Source organism: Apis dorsata, unplaced genomic scaffold, assembly GCF_000469605.1.
Source record: "Apis dorsata unplaced genomic scaffold, Apis dorsata 1.3 scaffold_28, whole genome shotgun sequence".
Lineage (NCBI taxonomy): Eukaryota > Metazoa > Arthropoda > Insecta > Hymenoptera > Apidae > Apis > Apis dorsata.
Window position 1 is genome coordinate 475,871 of NW_006263330.1, and position 6,544 is coordinate 482,414.

General features: G+C 39.5%; 1 long non-coding RNA gene across 1 annotated transcript in view; it reads right to left on the bottom strand.

The window, feature by feature from the left end:
- Positions 1–6,544, bottom strand: part of LOC116185742 — a 23,338-nt gene that overhangs the window by 500 nt on the left and 16,294 nt on the right. The gene's annotated exons all lie outside the window — the stretch shown is intronic.

A 6,544-nucleotide genomic window follows, 5' to 3' on the forward strand; every position in this document is an offset into this window, starting at 1 on the left:
AAACGAAGAAAGGATGGTACTACGAAGTCCTGTAATTCTTCATAGATAAAAGGAACAAACTATGGACATTCGGGTAAAACGAAATACCCTTTTGCATTTGATATAATTAACAAAAATAAAAAACTGACGACGATGGCATTATCGAGGAAGCAGCAATCCCAAAGTTGTGTCGCGAAATTTTGAAAAGCGGCCACGCTTGGATTCCTGCTCGTATAGTATTGTCCCGTTCTCTTATCAGCGAATAATTACGGTTAGTTGTAAAATTACTGGTCGAATTGCATCACCAGTACCGATGATCGTTCTTTCTGTAAATAATCGTCACACGAATAATTATATCGCATTACAAGTAAATGTTTGTAATTCCGAAATAACTGAATAAAATGCTCCAATGTAACGTATACTATTGCATGGATTCCTAAGCAATGAACGAAACGAAACAAAATAAGATGATGTACGTGACAGGAGAATGTGTTAATAGTTATTTATAATAAACGATTATTATCACGCCATTTTTAGTAGTACTTGTTCACTTCGTTCAATTTGATTTTCCATCGAATTTTTCGTATTCGTTTCCATCATATATAAACGCGTCGAAATTTTTGACGATAAAATTGGAAAAGTCAAGAAATTTAACGCTCGATTCCGTCCAATCTGCAATCTATATAATAGCTTATGCTCGAGGCGAAAAATTGTTTTCCTTCGCTGGAAATATTAAATTTCCCTGAATTTTCACCAGAGATCTACAATTTGCGGATTAAATTTATACCTTTTATACCTCGATCTTTTTTCACCACAATTGAATTTAAACGACAATAAAATGGAATAAAAAGCGAGTTTTTATATTTTCATCTTCATCTTTGAAAATTCATCGCACACGACTCTCTGAAGAAACAATGTGTTACCAAGAAAATCCAGAAAACCAATCAAGAAACTTAAAGAGAACTCAAAAATATCATTTAAAAATATAATTTGAAGTAATTGGAGATGGAGAAAGAGGAGGAGAAAGAAATGGAGGAAAAGGAGGTTGGATTTATATCGTAACCTTTCTCGTTATAACACGGTATGAAATTTCAACTCTGCGAGACAGAGCTTATTAAACGGTTGCAGAGTTCGCAGCAGGTGTGCGCTGCGCGTCTGCACACTCGAGTGCGTGCCGCGACGACCAGTCTCGTCACAATTAAATCGAGGCCACGCGTCATCCGTAATATCATGCATACCGCCGATTCCTTGCCTCCTTTCAACATCGTTATCTTGCATACGATACTCAGAGTAAACGAGTGATCTTTTCTGTGTAAAAGAAAAAAAAATTAAAGTTGATGTTACAAAATGAAAGCGCGAGATTGGGCGGAGGAAAGTAGGAGAATGAGAGAAGAGGATTGGTAGTTGAAACGGAACGGAGATAGGTAATTGGAAAGCGTGAAATATGATCGTGCTTCCAGCGTCGAAAAATGAAAGTAAGGGATGAAATTAAGCAATTTCGCGCAGGGATCGGTTCGAAGGGTGCAAAGCTCGAAAGGAGAGCGGAGAATGGAATTCCATTCTAGGCGACGTATGCGCGTTTTGAAAAGCCATCATCGAGTAGAATAGACACGATCCGTCGGATGCAGCTGCAATCGTTAATCGACTCTACTACCTCTGACGTTTCGTCCAATTTGCAATTGGACGAGTAACAACAGATTGAAATCACGAAATGCCTCCTCAAGCGAAAAGATACAACGATGAAAAGATACGTCGGCTCGATTTGCGATCGAAGAATCCCATTTTCCTTCGTTACTCGAAATTCCCCTCGATTCTTCGAGGCTACGTTCAATCGTACGCGACAATGGACGAGGGGAGGCGAGAAATCGGGATTAACGAATTTTTTTACCGAATCTTCCTTAAATTCCTAACGAACCTACGGTGGTAACGAAACTATCGCGTCAGCTTAAACTCGTACGTTCTACGCCTATGTTAATTTCGGAGGATGGGAAAGAAGAAGAGAGAGAAAAAAGAAAAAAGGAAGTTATAAAAGTTTCTCATCGTTTCCTCGACGTTCGAAAAATTTGTTTGCCCGTTTTCCGTTTGCCAAATTTTAATCAACGACTAACGCGTTATTATTCAAATCGGGATCGAAATTGCGGGACAAAGAAACCGATGGAATAATTCGATAACGGTTTACAAACGGTGTATCCTTTGAACGGGGATGGGAAATGGAATTAATATCGCTACATTTTGTCAGTGTTTCGCTCCGTTGGGTAAACAATTGTTCCGTAAATATCTGTTTCAGCCGAGGAGGGGCGTTGCACTGCTCCTCTCGTCCAGCGCGAATCATGTGGCTTCCCCCGTGTTTCGAATCGAAAAAAGCGATGCACAATCAATCGGATAAGATAGTCGTAACCACGAAGATCTTCTTCCTCTCTTCTCTCATCTTCCCTGCTCACCGAGCAAAAATCAACCTATCTCCACTGGACATGTTCCATCGATCAAAACGCGCAACTATCTCGGCTATATGCTGATATTGGATTCCCCTGAGCGGTATCAATCGACGCGTCAACCAGAATTGAATGGAGAAATATCCCAAAGGATGTATGTATATATATATATATATATATATATACATAGAAAGAGAGAGAGAGAGAGAGCTACACCAAAGATGCTATCAAGACGATAGAAGAAACGTTAGAAGAAAGAAGAGAGAAAGAAAGGACAAAGGAAATAAAGATACGCGGGAACCGAGGAGAAGAATCGATCCTTTCCCTCCTCTTTTCCTTTTTTCCCCTCCATCCGTCCAGTTAACCGACTCGCCATTATCCACTTCCCCCCCTCCCTCGCTCGTAATCTCGCAACAAATCGGACTCATCGCTCGATTTCTGGCCAACTTCTCAACGTCGCGTCGAGAAAGATCCCCTCCCTTTTCATCTCCTCGACTTTTCACTTGGACGGAGAAATTTATTTTCTCTTCTTCTTCTCCTTTTTTTTCCCTCAAGGCGAGATTATTCGAATGCTTGAAAGTTCTCGACTCGAGTCGAGTGTCGAGTTTCTCGCTCGTCGGATTGTTTCGGGGACAAAAAAGTGCTGACTGAAATATGGAACTCGAGCAAGAGTTCCATCGTGATATTTCGTTTTCCTTGGTCACGCTCCTCCTTTTTTAAAGGTTTAAAATTCTTGTATGTATAATTCGAATAAGTTGCCAATGAATCGGATTAGTTATGACTCCGTGATTTCTAATTATCCATCGAATTCATTCTCGTATTCGAAGATGAATCACAAAAGAAGGCAGCGATTATTTCGCCAATACCAAGCGAATTTCGCAATCTTTCAACGATATCCTCTCGTTCGATTTACTTGGAGGATTCGTGTTTCTTTTCTTGGCGGCAAAGTTTAATCGGAGTTTTGCCCGGTAGATGGCAGGTCGACGATACTCGGGCCGAGAAAAACAGGAGAGGTGGGGGCAAGGATGGGATCCGTAATGGACTTTGCGGGTGTCGATGGACGACGGTGTTAATTGCACCGCCTAATGCCTCGAAACGTCCACAAATGCTCTCCAGTCGTGGTATCGAGACTTTCAGACTGCACTTTTTTATCCACCTCTTCTCAGAGACCTTCCGTCCCTCTCCCTCTTGTTGATTCGGGATCGCCAATTAAAAAAGGAACCTGGTTAAAAGCTGATCTAATTAAACGAGACCTTGTTCTATTTCACCTGTTAATCTCGTGTGTAAAATTTTTAAAAAGCAGATACTTGGCGAGCTGCCTCGCAAACTCGAACTCGAGAAGTACTTTATTAAAATTTTCGTATATAAGGATATAAAATCGTAAAATGTAAATTAAATTTTTATGTATAAGATTTTTATGTAAAATCACATGAAGATTCTTTGGATCAAATAAAAGTAAAATAATAAAGTAGAATAAAAGTAAAATAAAATGTTAGGTTATTCTTTTTTACAGACATTATATATTTATTATATATTATTTATTATATATATTATTATTATATATAATATGTATTATTATATATAAATGTATATTTATTATATACATTTATTATATATTATATATTTTATATATATTCTTTTTTTTTTCTGTAACAGTTGTTGAAATTTTAATTATTTCAACATGAAATAATAATTTTAATCGAAAAGAAAAACTGGCACCTCGAGTTGAAAACGCAACAGATTATTATTGCTTTGTCTCGTTCCATTTTGTCACGCGTATTCTTCGAATTATTTGATGGATAATTAGAAATCACGATCATTTAATTAATCCGATTCATTGGCAACTTATCCGAATTATACATTCCCCACTAGTGGTACGAGCTAATAATTGGTCGGACGATCGATGTAATGATCGACTGCGCGACTCACAGAAGGAAATTCGCCGAAATTCAAAATCCGCCAATTCGGAAATTTTGGATATTATTATCACTGCGAACAGTTGACATTTCCAAACGTTATTATTATTACGATTTTTTATCCTCGGCAATGAAAAAAAATGAAACGATCCCGAAAATTTGAGAAACGACGCGAAATTGACAATTTCATTAAGATTGCCGCGCATCCTTTTCGGAGTGGAGGGGGGGGCTCTCGTTAACGTCATCACTGGAAATTGCTAGTCGCACGGGTGGGGGGCGTGGTACGCTCGAGTAATTGCATCGTCGCCGGCATAGCGACAGACGTTCCGGTGTTCACTCTTTGAGCATCAAGCCAACTTAGATGGGTCGTTAGTCGAAAGTAGAGTAACCGGAAGTTAGCTGACCCGGCAAGATAGCGAACGTATCCTCCGACTTGCCCACCTTTCTCCCTCGTTTCTTCCTCGTTTCCAGTTTAACGCATCTCGTTGGATAATCGTTCGAAGAGATATAATTCTTGCTTTTTGTCAGCGATTATTCCGTGACAATGTTTAAGAGGATTGGAAAAAGAAGGAGGAAAGAGGTTTCTCGGATACATCGGGCAACTTTTGCCAAATGGGGATAAAATGGCGGGCAAGGGAAGAAGGTAAATAATTCATCAGACGATAAATGAAACAGTTTGCATAAAGATGCGACGTCACGACGCGAGTATTTAGCCGAGAAACTCTGCGCTTCTCTCTTCCCTTGAGGAAATTCAATTTTTGAATTTCGCGCAAAGAGGGGATAAATGGAAGGGGGAACGAACACGAGGAAAGAGCAGAGGAGGAGGAACACGCGTGTCGTTTATAATATTATTCCATTGAACACATTGGATTGGATGTTTTAGAGAGCGGTTATGGAGAGTGGCTGGTAGAAACTTTTCTATTTAGTTCGAAACTCTCCGCCAGAGGACGCTCCTTCCGGTTTCGTAGCTCCTTTGCATTTAATGAGGATTCGCTGAATATTCAGAAACACCGCGACGCGCGCTTTTATACACAAGTCCGGCTTTCCTTTTGTCCTGAAAAAAGAATAAAAAGGAGCAGAAAGGGAAGGGAATTGGGTCGTCTCATCAATTTCTTAATTACCGTCTCTTCTAGGATTCTCCTTCCTCCTCCATTTTTTTTTTTTTTTTTTTTTGTTTCCTCGTGCTATTATCCGACGAATAAAAATAAAAAAGAAAAAAGAGCGGAATATTAAATCCTCTGATGAGTCTCAACCGGACGATAAACGAGCTTAATTCCACGGCGCGAATGTCCTTTGTCCCTCCTCTTATTTCCCTCTTCCTTCCCTCTTCTTCTTCCGTCCGAGCAAAAGATAAACGCGACAGGGCGCGATCTAAGCTTATATCGTTTTGCTTTCCAGTCTTACGCTCAGAGCGGAAATATTCGTCCCTAGCGTAACGGGGGAACACGTTCCGAAAGTTGGACGGATCGTCCAGACATAGGGTTGGAATAAGCCGGAAGTTGTAGGTTGCAGGGTACGATACGAGAAGTTACGTAGCAGGGAGAAGTAACTTCGTCCTGGCCACCATCTCGTTTAACACGCTCTCTGTGTGTGTGTGTGTGTGTGTGTGTGTGCGTGCTGATGTAAGTATAATTAGTTTCGTCCAATCCCCCCCCTCCCCTTCTTCTTTGAGACCTGTCTCAACCTAAATATCTCAACTCGGTAACTCGGACTCGGTTTCCTCCCTTCATCTTCATTTTTCTACTTTTATATAATAATAATAAGGGAAATTGTTCGAAATTATGTGAATATTATGTAATACTCGGCGCATCAAATTGTCCATTATTAATGTTTGTTTGGTTAAATAAAACAATGGAAAGGAAAAAAGTAGTTTTTTGGTATTAATAGTAAAGTCGAATTCGATTTCGATCTCGTTTACGACGAGGAGATTATGGAGAGATGACGCATTGAAATAACGCTTGAGAATAATCAAACTTCGCATCTTAAACACGTTTACGATTGGCGTAAGTAGTACTAGTCAACGTTTTGTCAGACAGTATGCATATGTTTGCATTATCGGTCAATTATTAATAACAATAAAAAGCTATGATGTATATGTGTGTATCGATGATAAATCTATTAATTAAATATCATAAAAAAGTAAGTTTCCTGGTGTTAATAGTAAAGTCGAATTCGATTTCGATCTCGTTTACGACAAGGAGATGATCGTTGGAGAGA